This window comes from Pipistrellus kuhlii, unplaced genomic scaffold (assembly GCF_014108245.1).
Source record: "Pipistrellus kuhlii isolate mPipKuh1 unplaced genomic scaffold, mPipKuh1.p scaffold_m20_p_3, whole genome shotgun sequence".
Lineage (NCBI taxonomy): Eukaryota > Metazoa > Chordata > Mammalia > Chiroptera > Vespertilionidae > Pipistrellus > Pipistrellus kuhlii.
The window spans coordinates 161619781-161638146 of NW_023425529.1; the positions used below are offsets into that span (position 1 = coordinate 161619781).

Below are 18366 nucleotides of genomic sequence, written 5' to 3' on the forward strand. Positions count from 1 at the left end.
TGTGGAGATGGTTCTTGTGGATTTCTTGTGTTGGTGAAGGGAGGGTGCTGTCTGTCCTGAGTGACGTGCAGCCTGTCCCCTGGGAGCCTGGGAGAGCCCAGGGAATTGGGATTATGAGCAAACGAGCCTCCTTTCACCCGACATTATCATTGGGTAACTTTAAATCCTCTCATCAGCTACCCAAAAGCAGATCAGCTCCCCTTGTTAGCAAGTGTAAGCTCCACCGCTGGTCGGAATTCGAGAGGGAAGAGCTCAGCCAGCAGCAAGCCCCTCGGGGCTGCAGCAGACCTCATTCCAGGGGCGCTTGACACACCAAGGTGCGCGTGTAAAAAGCAAAACAGAACAGAAGCCGGTGGCTCCGAGCTATTGATTATTCCTGGACAGAGTGGCACGCGCCTGGTGACTTATTTGCTCTGTGAAGTACAGTTCCACGACAAAGCTGTGTCCATTGTCCGCTCTCCAGGAAGCTGCGGATTCCACCAAATCTTCCCTGCAAAGCCCAGGGCCAGGCCCAGGCGGAGCAGTCTCCTGTCGGGGAAGGGGGTGCCTTCATTCAACCTTGACACTGAGAAGGTCCCCTGGAATGTGGTTGCATACACATTGCTCCTGAGTTGGCTGACTCCCTAGCTCTCTGTGGTGAGAACTCAGCTTGGATGTCCCAGTGCCTGGGATCTGGTCCTGCTGGGGGAGACACAGCTGCAGGGAAGGCAGGAGGAGGCCTTGAATGATTCCTCTGCATTGTACGTGGCCCCCGGTTCTGAGTTCTCATCATCAGACTTCGAGCTCTGCCATTTACAAAGCTTGGCGTCACCGTCTGATCTCAGTTGTCACCATTGTACAGACGGGAGGGTCAGGCAGTGGCGTCAGAGTTAGCATGGCTTGTCCCGGAGGCTTTCAGGAGGGACCCACAGCGATGGGGAAGCGGGCGACAGGGAAGCTGACAGGCGACTTTCGAGTGCAGCTTAGGTTTGGTAGGATCTGGGGCGGGTGCAAGGAAGGTGGTGGGTTGGCCAGGGAATCCACCCGATAATACCCCCCTCCCCGCCACCCCCCTCCCCCAAAGGCTGAGAGGTAGGGTCAGGATGGCTGGGCTGGCAGAGAAGGCAGCCTGGGGGAAGAATCTCGAAGGCGGAAGTGGATTTGGCCTCATCGTGTGTGGCCGGAGCAGAAACCTGACTGCCCAGGAGATGCGTGGCTGCCTCGGTTTATCTTTTTGTAAATCAGGAATGTGCTTTTCCCTTCGGGGAATTGAGGCTCCTGGGGAGGCTTCTGAAGTCCGTGGCTGGGCTGAGTCCACAGGTGGACACAATAGCTTAAATACTTGAGAGAACGCCATGAAGGAGTGGAAGGAGTGTGAAGTGAATCACGCTGGTCCGGCCCTGGCCGGCGGCTAAAGGTAGCCCATTGGAGAGGTACCGCCCTCCCTCTTCCCAGAGCCGGGCTGGTCTCCACACTCTATCCCGGCACAGTGAGCCCTCGGTGCTGAGCACACCTCCCCGAGGAGAAGCCTGAGACTTTGAAAGCTGCATGTGAAACAGAGACCAGCTGGCAAGGTCTCGGGGGGCTGTGACCATGGTCCATTTCAGTGATCCCCGGGATGCATCCTTTGCACTAAAGTGTTTTGGGAGGAACCGCATGAGTGGGGATGGGAATTTGGGAAATCAGAGCATAGGTGCCGGCTCCCACCAGCCCCCCAGGAGGACTGTTGGAGGAGAGGCTCTCTGGATGCCCGGCCACTGCCCAGGGCCGGCCTCGGTTCTTGGTCATTTCAGCCCCAGGCCCCGCGGAGCCCCTCGCTTCCACCCTGGTCCTGGGGAAGCTTTGCCCACATCAGAAATGAGAGCCCAGCAAACACCCGCACCCCGACCTCGGTCCTGCATCTCCCACACCTGTCCTCTCAGCGACGCCGGGGGACCCCAGGAATGGTAGAATGCACCTCTAGCTAATGTCTCAGGTCAGGTTTTACCAAGAAAATACGCCTGAGGGCTGCTCTTCAGAGGTTCTTCCTTCTCTCGCCCCCTGTCCTCACATCTCAGAGCAAGAAAGGCGTGTCGGTGTGACTCGGGACCCAGGCCACAGCGCCCTTAGGCACTTAAGGTGTCAGAGTCAGGAGCAGGCCCTCGGTGGGAGCAGGGGCCACCCAGGACACAGCCCAGGGGCCTCCCAAGCCCACAGCACGAAGCTATGAATGGGCAATAGAGTTTCTGTTTTGATTCTCAGTCTTTTTTTTCTCTTTTTTCCCCCACTTCATACCCAAATTCCCCTCCTGATTTCCCCAGAACTGCTGTTCACGTGATAATGAAATCCAACGAGACTGTGAGCCACGAGACCAGGAGGCGCCCGCCGGGTGCCCCGTTCTCCCTGTTTGGCTAAAAATACTCGGCTGGTAAATTAAAATTGAGTCAGAGTGGCAAAACAGGGGAAGTGAAAGCAGCCTTCGGGAACCTCGAGGATCGAGTCCCGAAGCTCAGTAAGCTTTAGCTGCCGTGTGTGGACGAGAAGAGGCCTGGCGAGCAGGAGGCCGGGTGAGGCGGGCTGGGAGCGTCTGCGTGGACAGCAGGTAGGGGCCTCGGATCCCGAGGTCAGAGTATTGCTTAAATACAAATGCTGTTAGAACTGGGTGTTGAATGCAATGCCGTAGAAGTCATGTTAAGAATACAGATTCTGGTGCGTGTGTTGTGAACACGTGACGTCTGACACGGTGTAAGGAGCGCCCCCAGCAGCGCTGTGTGGTTATTGCCGTCCACAGCCGGTCTCGGAGAGGTGCCCAGGGGAGAGGGTACGCCCACAGGTGAGTCCTTTCTGCAAGCAGTGGAAGCCTGCTGCTGGCCGTGTGCAGTGTGCTAAGGGAAGATAAGCAGGGCTGGGCCTAGGCTTACATTTTGAATTAAGAGTCTGTGTCTAGAAGCAAGCTTCAGGGAAATGAACTGGGGATGGGAAGCTTCCTTTCAGGGAGGTGTGCACGGTGTCTGCAGGTCCAGTGGGTACTCCGGGGCTGTTTACTGGCACTATTGGCACTGCCCAGTGTGTTATGATTCATAGGAAATATGAATAACATCTCATAGCACATGTTATTTGCTATGTGGGTATGGTTGCTTCTGGCTAGGGCACATAATATTTTTTATGCTCTTTATCTACCACATTTTTTTCCACTACTCTATGGCAAGCAAGAAAGGTTGTTTTGTACCTCTGGCATGCAGCTCTGCCATTATAAAAAAGCATATGAAGAACAGGAAAGAAAAGCAGCGGTGAACGCCACATGTTCACCTCTGCTGTCTTGGAGTGGGCACTGGGACCTTTCCTCTAGTGCCTCTAGCAGGTTCGGTGAGTCCTCCCTGCTGGGCGGCTCTGCGTGTGGGTGTCCGACACACACTGATGGCAGCTGGCTTCGTGGTGACCCTTAAAGGATATTATACATTGAGCAGGAGATAAAGTTCAACGTTTGGGGTCCTTTCTTAACTCATAGGCTCTGTATGAGATGCAAAGGGGTTCGTCATTCAGTCATATTTTTATCTTAATGTATCAGTCTTATCATGGTTCCACTTTGTAGGAAACCCTACCCATCCTGAAAGCAGCATGAATAGCAAAGCCCTACGTTGTCACTGTCTTATGTTGGAAGGCCGCTAGGAATGTAAAATGTGTGGGCCACACTGCTGTAAAAACCTGTTGTGGAAGTTTTGTTCTAAATCCTACAGCATCACAGAAAAGTTGGGGTCAGGGGGACAGCGTTCTCTACATCTCTAGAAAAAGAATGGTTTTCAAGAACAGAAAGTAGTCTTAGTTGGTTTGGCGCAGTGGTGAGAGCATCGTACTGCAGACTGAAGGGTCCCAGGTTCGATTCTGGTCAAGGGCACATGCCCGAGCTTCGGGCTTGATCCCCAGTTGGGGGCATGCAGGAGGCAGCCCATCAGTGATTCTCTCTTTTCATTTATGTTTCTCTCTCTCACTTTCCCTCTCCCTTCACCTCTGAAATCCATAAAAATACATTTAAAAAAAACAAACACACACACATAGAAAGCAAAGAGTGTGTTAAATAGATCCAGCACAAACATGCATCCTACAGATGGAGCCTTGAGAAATATAAAAGAACATACCTCCGGACTAGACGGGGCAGGAAGCAATGAGTTTAATAATTGCCCGCTTGCAATTTTATTCAACATCAGTGTGAAATATGTCCACCCTTGTGAGTAAACGTTTATTTTCAAAGATTGGCCAAATGAAGTGATCAGAGTACTCTCTCCATAACTTCTACAGAACAAACTTTCAGGAAAATAAACTTTTCTGTAGTAAGCTAAGAGCAAATGAATTAACAAAAATGTCAAGGACCCAAGAAATGCTTTTCTTCATTCAACTCTTTATTCATTCATTCATTCATTGAGAAGCAGGGGCTGAGTGCTACCGTGTGCCAAGCCCGTGCTCATTGTTGTAGGGAAAGCTATATCAACCTATGTTCTTTTTTTTTTTTTTTTTTAATAAATCTTTATTGTTCAGATTATTACAGTTGTTCCTCTTTTTTCACCCCATAGCTCCCCTCAACCTGGTTCCCACCCACCCCATGCCCTTAACCCCCACCCCCTCACTGTCTTTGTCCATAGGTGTAAGATTTTTTGTCCAATCTCTTCCCGCACTCCCCATAACCCCTTTTCCCTGAAAATTGTCAGTCCACTCCCTTTCTTTGCCCCTGATTTTATTATATTCACCAGTTTATTCTTTTCATCATATTTTTATTCACTTGATTTTTAGATGCACGTGTTGATAGATATATTCAATATATTTGATGTCACTTTCTTGTTCGACATTTTTATCTTTACGTTTTTCTTCTTCTTCCTCTTCTCAAAGAATACCCTTCAGCATTTCATATATTAATAATACTGGTTTGGTGGTGATGAACTCCTTTAGCTTTTTCTTGACTGTGAAGCTCTTTATCTGACCTTCAGTTCTGAATGATATCTTTGCTGGGTAGAGTAATCTTGGTTATAAGTTCTTGATATTCATTAATTTGAATATTTCTTGCCACTCCCTTCTGGTCTGCATCGTTTCTGTTGAGAGATCAGCTAACAGTGGTGTGGGTACTCCCTTGTAGGTAACTAACTGTTTTTCTCTTGATGCTTTTAAGATTCTCTCTTTGTCTTTTGCCCTTGGCACTTTAATTATGATGTGTCTTGGTGTGGTCCTCTTTGGATTCCTTTTGTTTGGGGTTCTCTGCACTTCTTGGACTTGTAAGTCTATTTCTTTCACCATGCAGGGGAATTTTTCTGTCATTATTTCTTCAAATAGGTTTTCAATATCTTGCTCTCTTTCTTCTTCTCCCCCCCCCCCCCCCCATAATTTGGATGTTAGTATGCTTGAAGTTGTCCCAGAGCAGGCATCTTCAAACTACGGCCCGAGGGCCACATGCGGCCCGCAGAGGAGTCTGATCCGGCCCGCCAGGTTTTTTGGGCAGTGAGCGCAGCCGAGGTGTTACAGTAGGAATTAGTAGTTCATATAGTCCGGCCCTCCAGCTCTCTGAGGGATCGTGATCTGCCCCCACTTTAAAAAGTTTGAGGACCCCTGTCCCAGAGGCTCCTTATACTATCTTCATATTTTTTAATACTTTTTTTTTTTTTTGCTCTTCTGGTTGGGTGTTTTTTGCTTCCTCATATTTCAAATCTATGACTTGATTCTTGGGATCCTGTAGTCTGCTGTTGAATTTCTGTATATCAGTCTTTATTTTCAGTCAGTGTATGCTTAATTTCTGACTGGTCCTTTTCTTTTTTCTTTCTTTCTTTTTTTTTTGGGGGGGGGGGTGAGGGAGGGACTTCTCACTAAGATCCTTGAAGGTCTCACTAAGTTCCTCGGAGATTTCTAGAAGATTCTTGAATAACCCTATAACTGTGGTTTTGAACTCTATATCCAGTAGTTTGCTTTCCTCAATTTCTTTCATTTGTGACATGTTTCTTTGTCTCCACATTTTGGCTGCTTCCCTGTGTTAATAGAGTGGCCTTGATGGTAAGTGTCCTATAAGGGCCCAGTGGCTCAGCCTCCCCAATCACGTGAGGTGGATGCTCTTGGTGCATCCCTTTGTGAGCTGGGTGCACAATCCTGTTGTAGTTAAGCCTTGATTGCTCTTGGTGTCACTGGGAGGAATTGACCTTTAGGCCAATTAGCTGTAAGAACCAGCCTGTGTCTACATGGAAGAACTACTGTGTTTGAGACAGCCTATGGGGACAGGACTTGCTTCAGTGCTCATTGAGTCTGCCCCTTGATTGTGTCACTTATGGATCTGAAGAGTTATAATCTAGTGTGGCCTCATACTGACCACTGGGTACACTGGCTCTTGGATCTCCAAAGAGGTGCAAAGTCAGCCACTGCCTGAGGCTACCCAGCAGGAGCAATAGCAAGGTCTGAAGATTTCTGCTTTTTGTTTGGGATTTGGAAGAGCCTAGATGAGGCCCAGCTGCGAAGCAAGGCAGGTTGCTGCTGCCAGACGTTGGGCCTTCTTTTGGAAGCTTTGGAGCTCTTTGATCCAGCTACAATTTGTTAGGTTTTATGCTGTGAAAGGATAGGCCATTCATAGGCAAAAGCCACTGTGCACAGCTTAGGTGGGGTTGTAAATTGGGTGGGGCAGGGTCTCAGGGAACCACCAGGACAGAGCAAACAGCAATGGCTGCCAGTCAGCACTGCACCAGGGAGGTCCCCATGTCTCCATGTCCCTCGCCCCCACACAGGAACAATGATCACTGTGAGCACCTCTGAGAGAAATCTGCCCTCACATTACAGCCCGATGCCAGACAGTCCAGTTTTTCCCCGTATGAGTCTGGGCCCCCAGAGTCTCACCCAGAAGTGGAGTTCAGAGAAATTGGGAGCTTGTATCTCTCTCCGGATTGATAAAACAACAGCGCACCCAGTTGCCAGTCTGTTTTGCACGTGCCTCCATTCTTCTGCACCTCTGCACCTCCTACCAGTCTCAATGCACTTTTTTCTTTCCTTCTAGTTGTAAAACTTTCACTCACCTAGCTTTCCCGTGGTTTTGGATGATCAATGTTTTGTCTTTTAGTTATAGTTTTGATGTGGTTGTGAGAGGTAGCAAGTGCAGGTGTTTACCTATGCCTCCATCTTGGTTCTCCCAACCCATGTTCTTTATGAACAGTTTGGATAGATCACAATTGGATAGGAGAACCTGCCAGGGATATTAATCAACTTTGGGGGAGAGAGATCAATAAGAAGAGCTGCCTGACATGGAACAGGGCTTTGAAACCTGCTTCTTCCTGCCCTGAGAAGGTACCCTTGGCACCACCTGCCAGCAGACAAGCTCTGGCACCTGAGTCCACTTCCCCTAGTTGTGGGGGAGGGGGTTCTTAGGGAGGAGAGTGCTGCTTTTGTCAGGGCCTTGAGTTGAAGGTGTGCTCACTCCAAAAAGCTCAGTCTGAACTAATCCTAGAAGGGAGCCCAGGCATTCACCTGGAACTTCCTTAAAAGTGTCTCTGAGGAAGTTGGCCAGCCTGCCTTTCTCTTCGGTGTATTTTGTCCCACGTGCTGTGTAACCTAATTCCCCTATTACGGTGGGTATTTTCCTGAATGACACAAACACATTTCCAATACATTTTCTAGTTGCATGACTCATTCCGTGGAGTAAAGCAGATGTTTTTAAAGCATGACTTCATTAGCACATTGGAAATTTTATCAGAAGCATTCCAAAAATCCCTCAGATTTTGTAAATGTGTTAGGTGAAAAACTCATGCTAAATGGGACAGCTTAGAATGCAATTGAAATCTGCATTTTAGAACATTTCTTAGACATTTGCTTTTTACGCCTCGTCTTTCAGCTGGGTGAGACCAGGATGGACGTGCAGCTGGCTGCCCTCCGTGGCCCGTAAAGGATACTGTGAATTCCAGAGTCAGGAGACCTCCTCATGCCTGACGTTACCAGAAATAACTCATTTTAGGTTAGGATTTGGATTGTTTTGGTCTCGACCACATGCCCACTCATCAGTGCTCAGCCTGTGTGTGGGATTCCAGGTCAGAGGACCATTTCTTGTTAAAAGTTCCTTACATTCCTTAGTAATCTTCTCATTGTATTTCAAATAATTCCTTTAAAAAAAAAAGTATTACTTTTTATTAATAGAAACCAGTGTGTACTCAGGAATATGCCTGACCTGAGTTGCTGTGTGTTATAGGCCAAGTGTGAGTGCACCCTACGTTGTCTGCCCGAGGATGGCAGACACACAGGCCATCAGTTTCTGTCTGATGGAGCCGCCAAGGCCTTGGGACACACTCCAGCAGCTCTCTTGGCCTCCATACATGATGGAGTCTTTGTCCCTGGAGAGTAGATTTTGGAAATCAGCACAACTCCCAAGAAGGCGAGTGTTGAACGAGTTGGCCGAGCCAGCTGAATAGTGATGTGGAAGACAACTTCTCACTAGATCCCCTTCTTTATGAAACTGATACAGAATGTTCTGGTTTGGGATTTTTTTTTTTTTTTTTGAAAGGGGGTACATGGCACTTACTTAATTTACCCTGCTTCTTAACATTTCACAGCCACTCTCTTCGTCAATTATTTTTAAATGGCATCAGGACTTCTGTAGTCACTGTAAATCAGCGCGTAACCTCTAAAACACTGAGAAGTTCACTTACATTCTGATTTTAAAAAACTGTGAGTTCTAAGTTATATTTGAGCTCCGAACAAGATAAAAGAAAATGCTTTCTGTCAACAACTGGTATTTATTGCACGTTGTCTGCACAGGGTTCAGGCTCCGGGCAAAGCCAAAAAAAATGCTCACGTGGCTGACTTGGCTCTGTCTTTACCCACATGTGCCTAGCATCATGCTCCAGCGCAGGTCCCTGTAAAGATGAGGGTCAGGCGGCTCCTGGTCCTGGAGAGGCTTGTGATCTGTGGTGGGAAAGGTGGCCCAGAGACAACGGGATGGGACATTCCAGGTCAAGAAACATGTGTTTTTTGATACGAACACGGGAATGGCTCCGGGTGGCAGGGGCAGCACCCAGATGGGCAGATGGGGATTTCTGTCTGGGAACTTGACTTTTAACCAGAGGCCCAAGGCTTTAAGCAGAGGCATAAAATGAAGCTTCTGCTTCAGTAAGGCAATGTGGAGACAGTGGGGAGAGACTAGAGATGGGAAAGCAGTCACTGAGAGCCTCTGGGACAGCCCAGCTCACAGACAGTGAAGTTCCGCACAGCAATGGTAGCAGAGAGGGGGCAGGTGGTGAGCGACTGGAGAGCCATAAGGGGTGAACAGAACTAGTGATGTTTTCTAGGGAGAGTCTGCAGGATGGTTCCAAGGCCTCTGGCTTGGGGTTTGGGGGGGTAGGCGGTGGTGCCATTGATGGAGACAGATGTCAGGGACGGAGATGGGGTAAAGGAGCCCATTTTAGAACTGGCAATGTCTGTGAGAGCTGGAATGTAGGGCCGAACGGGTAAAAGATCGGACTCATGAAGGACATTACAAATACATGGGAGATTGCTTCAATCCAAAAGATGTGTTTGTTCGGCTGAGCATCTGCCTTCCTTGACGGAAGGTGAGTTAGGACAGGGGAACATGCTGGCAAGACCAATAGCTTACCTGATTAATCATTCTCCCTTTGGCATAAAACGACACATAAAATCTCACTACAAAATAAACATCACTTCACTGAACAGAAAAAGGAGGTGGTGGGGTTGGAGAGATGAGGGGCTGGCCGTAAAAGGACATGTCTGTGTCTCGCTGCCACACTGGAGCATCACTGGAGGATGCCACCATTGGAGAAGTTAGGTTTCAGGATTTCTCTCCACCGTTTTCCACAACCACATGTGAGTCCACAGTCACCTCTAAGTAAAAGCTTGATTTTTAGGACAACAGACAGATGGTTCCGAAGCTCCTGCTCTGTGGCTTGCTTTCACTCTGTTGATCACCTGCTGCGGGAACCATTGGGAACCTCTGACTTGATGGCCAGCCCTGCGCTGAGCTGCCTCTCTACCTGCACTTCTGGCAGGTCTGTGTCTCAAATTTACCTGAAAGCAAAAGTTGAGCCTTAGAAAATGTCTGGAGTGAAAGAAGACCTTTTTCCAAGATGATTGACCGACTTGGAGAAACCTTTCCTGGATGTTCTGGATGTGGAGGTCCCTCAAAATCCTTCCAGTCCTGGGCGTAGAGCCACTCCTTAGCCAGGGCCCCGTGGGGCCGTCCACGCCCGGAACGGAGTGTGAGAGGCCCGCTGATGGCCCAGTGTGCTGGAGCTTGGGCGTGGGGAGATTCCCAGTCAGTGTACTTACCTGCTATTTCTCTGCCATGTTCATTGACCACAGAGCAGGAAGTAAGCTTCAACTCCCCAGGACAAATAAGCTGGCCTGGTTACCACAACAGTCTGGGCAAAAAACACTGGGATGGTCGTTAAAGGGTTGAATCTGGACTATGAAGAAACCTAGGTTGTCTGGAGGAGAGCAAGGCAGACAGAGAAAGAGGAAATATCAACTTGGGGATGAGGATGGGGATGGGGTTAGGGCAGACCAAGAACCCTCACCCAGAATGGAATGAACTACAGGGACTCTGGAGAGTCTAGAGGAGAACACTTTGAAGCCAGGGATCTGTCTGGATCCCAGGGTGGCCTGCAATGGGGTGCAGGAGAAAAGCCTGTTCCCAGTCTGGGCTTTGAGACATGTCCTCAGAATTCTGCACCCTGTTCCTGGAGGGCACACCCATTTCTCCACCACCTCCTTTTCCCTGGTAAATGAAGAGGCACACGAGCATGCTGGGTGTGGACACTGAGAACTGAGTGCATGTCTGAATTGGAGGGGTTTCTGGGGCAGGAGCAGGGTGGCACAGCGCAGGAAGGCACTGGGACTTGCCTTGGAGGCCTGAGGGGGGGTTCTCGGTGTGAGCCTGTAAGCTGCACTTGTAAAAACATCTTAGGAGCCGAGGAAACACTTTAAAAAATATTTTAAGACATTGCATTGGCCTTCGGTGATCCCTCTTGAGTCATTCCACTGTTCAGGGACCTGGGTAAAGGCCCCGCTCAATAACCAATGGGCTCCACGGCCCTGCTTGTCAAGTCCTGCGGTGAGACCCACTGCAACACCCGTCATCCCAGGAGAAAGTCATGCTGTCCACACAAAAGTTCTCTGTTCTCTGAGGTGCCCATCCTCTCCTTGCGATCGCCTCCACCAGGGGCCTGAAGTCTGATCCTCCTGCGTGTTGCCCAGGGAGGCTGCAGGTGGCCAGGCAGGCACCGTGCAACCCACGTCAGCTGGTGTGGATTCAGGTGTGCCATAGAGGATGCCCTGGAGCCATCTGGCTGGTACAGATCCTGGTTCAGCCCTATCCTCTCTGTGAGCTGAGATAGGAGGCTCAGTCTTATCATCTGGGAATGCTGACACTGTCCTTGTAGGGCTGCTGGATTCCCAGGTGCTTGCCCAGGGTCATTTTTCAGGAATTACCCCCCACCTCCACACACACACACACACACACACACACACCACTCTCGAACGCCTTTCCTGGCCTCACCTTTTCTGAGGTATATGGAACTCATCTGTGTCTGCTCCTCCCATCCTCACCACGACATCACTTCATTTGGTGACTCGAGTGAGTTCCAAGCCCTGCACCCCATGCCCAGGTTTATATTGTCCTTGTAACAATCCTGTGAGTGTCTGCCATCCTCCCACTTTGCGGCCAAGCTCACTGAGGCACAGAGCTGAGTACTAGATGGGTACAGAGCTGGGACTCAACCCAGGCACTCAGCTCTCGGCTCCAGCCTATGCTATAAATGTCACTGCCTGTTGAGGGTGTCCTTAAAGGAAAATGCCATGGGATGCTTAGGACAGAGCCCTCTGCAGCCAGGGCTCAGGAGCCGCCAGCATTGCAATGATCGCTGTTGTGTATTTCCGAGCCCATCACCTGATTGGTCTAAGATTCTGTCTTCCGGGTCTTTTCACTTTGTTCCCTCTCGGCCACTTTGGGGCTACAGCCATCCTCTGCCTGGTGACCCTAAAGGGGAGAGCTGGAGACAGTTGGGGTGGGGGATGTAGAATTTGACCCCACAGCTGGCTGGCTCGGGCACCTCAGCTTAGCTCCTGGCCTGTTCACCTGCAGAAGGAAGCTCCCCATTCACTACCTGCAAGGATGGCAGGGAGGGAAGGGAGGTGGGGCCCAGAGAGGGGGGGGGGTGCCTTCTCCGTGTCAGCTGAGAAGGATGGAGAACAGCAGAGAATCCTCCGTGTGCTGGTGTTGGGAGTTCAGGGCTGGTGAATTCTGAGGCAGCAGGCGGTCCTGGCCACAGCCCCTTCAATTCCGGGCACGCCTCACATGAATAGGCAATACCAGGACATTCCCCTGAGTGCATCCCAGATACCAAGCCCGGGCACACGCACAGGCTTCCGTCCTGTCCCCATAGGGCTGCCGGGTCATTTTTTTTTTTTTCTTAATATGTTTTTATTGATTTTTTTAAAGATAGAGGGTAGGGAGAAAGAGATAGAAACAATGATGATGAGAGAGAATCATTGATTGGCTGCCTCCTGCATACACCCTACTTGGGATCAACCCCCAAACCTGGGCATGTGCCCTGACAGGAATTGAACCAGTGACCTCTTGGTTCATGGGCTGCTGCTCAACCACTGAGCCACACTGTCTGCCCTCCCTTCTCCTCCTCCCCCCCCCCCCTCGGATCTTCACCAGATCCCAGTTCCTGTCTTCTCTCTGAAATCTCCTGCTCCTCTCCTGGGTCATAACTCCCTCCTCCTTTCCCAGGCTCTTTTAGAGCCTCAGGTTTGACCCAAGCCTCTCAAACCTTTTAGTTATGTTCTGTAGTGCAAAGGTCAAATTTAAAAATAAAACACGTTTACTTTGGAGAGTTTTAAAAACAGAAAGGAAGTTTTTTCAAGCATCTGCAATGCAGGCAGCCCGGGGTCATCGCTGATAATCCCAGCCCCGCCCCACCTGGCTCTGTGTGTCCAGACAGCAGAGCTGTGAGCGGACCAGACACCCTTTGTACTGCCCTTTCCCATGTTTCCGTGATAGAGAACTTATTTTGGAAAGCAGCTTTAAACAAGTGCATGCCATCCCTCCTAAGGGGCTTTCCTGTGGCCACATGTGTCCCCTCTGTCTGTTGTCCTGGTGTCTCAGGACCATCTTTCTTAGACCTGGATCCAGTGGGCCTTTGGGTGCGGGCTCCCAGTGCTGAGATCCGGTGCCTGCCCTCTTAACTCTCTCGAGCGCTGACACCAGTAACTCCCTCCTACCTGTAAGCACAGGGCTGCTTGGCCTCTGAGCCGCACCTCCCTCTCCCACCACCCCCACGAAACTCCTGCTCAGACCTGCAGACACACCTGGCACCCCAGATGCGGCTGGTCTCCACCTCCACATCCCAGATGTGGGCCGGGGGTCCCTGCAGGGGTCCAGCCTTAGGGCTGCCTTCCTCTGTGCCTGTGGCCAGGGTCCCACCATGGCGTGGATGGAGCAGTCACTGTGAGCCCTGGAGTGTGAGGTCACCTTGTCCTACCACTGTCCACGGAGGCCACCGAGACCCAGCCCAGTGGCAGGATTTAGAATCGAGAATTCCCGTCGAGAGCCTTGGTGGGTCTTGAGACCGAGATCACCACAGTCCAACCCAGAGCAGCACACGTCCTGTCTCCACGCCCTCCTGAATCCGGCTACGGTGGCATTTTGTTTAACCTGCGGCTCCAGCTGTGTTTGCTCTCCGCAGTGTGTCTCTATCCCACAGCACCCACCTGGAATGGCTGGGCTTGTGACACGCGCTATTGACCTAGGAGGAGGAGAATGCGGCTCCCTGCCCAGGCCCTTTCCACCCAGGTCAGAGCTCCTGTGGAAAAATAGAGCAGTTGTTCCCGCTTCCTGGGAGGCAGGGATTGATGGGTCTGATAAGGACTCAGGTGCCGGCCCCGCCCGGAAGGAGAGAGAAGCTCATTGTTGAGAGCTGGTGTCTGGGGCTCCGGTGTCTGTTTTTCCAGTGAGACAAAGAGAGTCTTCCTGTTTGGCTCATGGAGACTAGGTGTGTGTGTGTGTGTGTGTGTGTGTGCACGTGCCCTGGCCCTGCTCACAGCCCCTGCAGGTGGCACTTCTGCTCTGAGACCCACCGGAGGGATCCTGGGCCCTCGGTGTAGAGTTCCACCCAAGTTGTCAGGTACCCACCGGCTGCCGCTGGGCCTGCCCTGGCTCTGGGTCTCTCCATGCTCCGCTTCCTGTACCTCCATGAGTAAAACCTTCGTGGACACCCGCACTCTGACTTCCACGCACATTTATCAGGTGCCGTGTACAACACCAGCAAAAGGAAACCTGGGGACTCAACAGAGAGTCAGTATAACTAAAGCATTCGTCACTGCTGCGGTTGAGAAGGGAACGCACATTAAGTAACTGGTAAACAGGACTCAAAGGTACAAGGAAACACAAAACTGAGGAGCTTGGGAAACGGGGCAGCGTGGCGCAGGGATAAGGGTGAGGAGACGGGGCCAGGGACGGGGCCTAGGAGAAGGATGCCTCTGGAGCCTGTGGAGGAGGTCAGGTTTGCGCTGACTGGGAGGTGATGGTGACTTTTTTAATATGTGGTTTTATTGATTTTTTAGAGAGAGAGGAAAGGAGAGGGGTAGAGAGAGAAAAAACACTGATGAGAGAGAAATAGTGATCAGATGCCTGCTGCACGTCCCCTACTGGTGATTGTGCCCAAAACCTGGGCATTGTGCCCTGACCTGGAATTGAACCATGACCTCCTGGTTCCTGGTTCAACGCTCATCTGCTGAGCCACACTGGCCGGACTATGGTGACTTTTACGTGTGTGTGTGTGTGTGTGTGTGTGTGTGTATTTAAATTGATTTCAGAGAAGAAGGAAGAGGGAGAGAGAAACATCCATGAAGAGAGAGAATCATTGATTGGCTGCCTCCTGCACGCCCCCACTGGGGATTGAGCCTGAAACCCCTGACCTGGAATCAAACCGTGAACCTCTTGGTTCATAGGTTGATGTTCAACCACTGTGCCACACCGGCTGGGCTATGGTGACTTATTAACCAAGCTGATCAGGCTGCCAGAATTGGTTTGAAGTTAGATAGAAGGGAAGCCTGCAAGAAAGCAGAGGGGGTGGGGGGTGTTCTCTGGAACCGTGACTGAGACTCTCCACACTCTGTGCTTGCAGGGAGGGTGGGTGGTCACGACTTGCTTTTGGATAATTTGACTGGGACACCTGTTCCTTATGGGCTGCCCATAATGCTAGGCGATGTGGAAACCGGACAGAAACCAGCCCCTCCCAAACTGGCGGTCAGACCTTCCCAGCACCTTTGGCCACGTGAACTCCACAGACTAAGGTCTGATGGAGCGCCATGCAGCAGTCTGTGACCTCAGTGTCACAGGAAGCCCATGACGCCCAGGTGCGTGTGTGCACAGCGCGCCAGGCCATGCTTGGTCTGGACATTCGGGCAGAAGGGAAAACAGCCCGGGAGCCCCAGGGGGAAAGGAGATGGCACCTGGCTGTGCTTGCTGTGGACTGGGGCCATGAGGGTGTGAGCTGTCTGGGGTGTGGGGAGGGGGAAGAGCGGTGCTGCCTTTGGTGGGAGACCCTCTGTGAGTCGAGAGCCCATCATCAGGGGCTGAGGACCAGCCTGTGAGGAGCCGTGGGAGCAGACCACCCCGCCTGCCATTATAGAAGGTGCAGCCCAGGCTTCGGACCTAAAATAAAACCAACAGAAAACCTCAGGAGACAGACTAAGAAATCTGGAGAGAGCTGCATGGGGCACGTGGGCAGGCCAGTACCCTGAGCCAGGAGTGGGACCTGGGGCCAGTGAGGACGGTAAGGGACAGGGACCATGTCTGCGCATAGCAGAGGGGATGACACTCAGGCCACAAAGACCGCTGGTAGATTGAACTGGCTTCTGTTCCCACATCCTCTTCAAGGAAAGGAATCAAAGCATGAGGGCCCCCTTAGGAAGATGGGTTGGTCAGGCCCAGCCTTGGGGTCAGGAACCACTGTGGTGCCCTAATGGTGGGCTGGCCCTAACCAGGCACAGGGCACAGAGAGGAGAGGCAGGTCTGAGAGAGCAGGAGCATGCGTGGTGGTCTCTAAGCCCGGGCCTGTGCTTCCCATGTGTCTAACCCGCCCATGTGTGACGACATGTAAATGACATGAAGGACTGTTCTGCTAACCATGATCTGCTAACCATGACACACACTTGATCCTTGAAAGACTCCGGATTGGGAGTGCCAACCTCCCAGGCAGTCAAGAATCCACATCTAACTTTTTGATTCCCCCAAAACTTAAGTACTATTAGCCTACTGTTGACCAGAAGCCTTACAAAGGACAAAAGTTAATGCATGTTTTGTATGTTATATAGTATATATTGTATTCTTATAATCACATGAACTAGAGAAAAGAAGATGTTATTAAGAAAATCACAAGGAACAGGAAATACTTTTGCAATATTGCATGTACTTACTGGAAAAAAACCCACATATAATATAAGTGGACCTTCACAGTTCAAATCCATGTTGTTCAGGGTCAGCTATTCACACAAAGACCCAAGATGTTTCAGTGATGAGAGGTTAGATATTAATGCTTTTTAATTTTATTAATAGTATGAAAAAACATGTTTTGCTCTTATTACCAAAAAAAAAAAAAAAAATGTTTTCTGTGAGAGTCATAGGACTCAGTAGGCTTCCTAGTGTTCCCACACCTGCCATAATGAAACAAAGCCAGATCCCACACCAGCCTGTTTCGCTTCTAATGGAATTGTTTTCATAGCCATCGCTGCTGAAACGGGAGCGTGGGCAGTAGGCTGGGCTCTCTATCTTGATCCTTGGTTTCCTTCAGCAATTATGCAGACGGTGTTGAAATTCAGCTGACAAGTCTCCCTTTTTCTTGATGTCAAGGAAATGTCTGTCTTTCTTAATACTAATCTGTTGTTCTTACAAACTAAGTAGGAAGTGTTAAATTTTTATTCTTTAATGGATGTATGGTTACTGGGTTCAAAACTCACATAACTATTCAGTTAGATTGTTTTGTTGAGAAAGTTCCTTTTGTGCATGGGAGCCTTTATAAATGGAACACCTGAAATTACCGACATGGGAAGATGCTCTCAGCCTAGTGGAAGATGGGGTTCCTTTCTCACGATTAAACACACTGACCTGGAGGGTTTTCGTTGTCTGGGGCCCTGTCTTACCAGATTTTACTGGGCCACCCGTCATCTTTGTTCATCTGTGCTTGGGTATGAGTCCAACTTGTCTTCTCTTAGGCCACTTGGTTCTTTGCTGAGCGTTAGTGTAAACTGGACACTATAGTCCACAGATTCACCTCCTCAGGTGCACAGAACTGAGGTGCTTTCATGTGCTGAGACACGCTGAGGGACCCACTGCCTCCCCCCCTTCCCCAGCCTTTCTGTGTGGAGGCCCCAGGATAGAGAGGCACCCCTACACCTCACTTGGGGGCACTGCCATGTTCCACAGCTGGAGCTCGCTGTGGAAGTGAGGAGTCAAGGCTGGTGACCAAGGCCAGCGGGAGGACAGCCACACCCCTCAGCTCCCGCACGCCTGCATGGCACCCCAAGAAGTCTGCTTTGCATCCTACAGCAGTGGGTTGACTTTGGGGGCAGGGACGGTTCATTTGACTTAGGAGAGCTGAATGGATGGGGCCTGCAGGACGTGAAAACTGAGGACAGAACCGCTAAAGGGAAGCAGCCAGGGAGTAGGATGGAGGCTGTGATGATTTCCGAGCCAAAGAAGCTCAGTAAGAACACTGAGTGAGGGGCCGTGGGAGTGGACATGGGAGGAGGGTGCTGAGGAGAACTCTGAAGGGCACAGGAGGAAGATGGGGAGCAGGAAGCAGGAGAAGGATGGTGAGGACACAGGAGGTAGACATGAGAGGAGGACAGTAGCCAGCTGGGCCCGTGGGCGTGGCGAGGACTCAGTGACCGCTGTGTCCAGCTTTCCCTTCTTTCAGAGGCTTTGCTGAGCTGACTGCTGAGCAGGGAGACCGGCCTCACCTGGTAGCCATGGCAACGAAACAAGGCCAGGTGGTGCGGAAAGGCCTCAGCAAATAAGGGCGCAGCCTGTAATCCAGGATGGCTCCTCCCAGTTAGTCACCGAGCAGAAAATGACCCGAGAGCACGCAGCACTTTGTTCTGCTCTGCATAATTCAGGGCGCAGAGCCTCTTGTAAAGGCACACAGAGTTTTCTGAGGTTCGAGGGGACACCGCTTTGCCCACGAGGGGACACCGCTTTGCTCACGAGGGGATGGTTTGATGCCCTGGTTGGCTTTTCCTGCATCTCTGGACGAGGACGGATGAATGCCAGGCTTTTGTAAACATTGGGGCTCCGCTGCGCAGCATCTGGGGCTGCGGCCAGGCCCCGGGGAGCCCACACACTTCAGGCTGCAGGTTTCTGGGCCGGGCCGACTGCGAAAGCCG

The 18366-nt window shown here is 50.9% G+C and overlaps 1 protein-coding gene across 10 annotated transcripts in view; it reads left to right on the forward strand.

Moving 5' to 3' along the window:
- Positions 1-18366, forward strand: part of MCF2L (MCF.2 cell line derived transforming sequence like) — a 184655-nt gene that overhangs the window by 87354 nt on the left and 78935 nt on the right. The gene's annotated exons all lie outside the window — the stretch shown is intronic.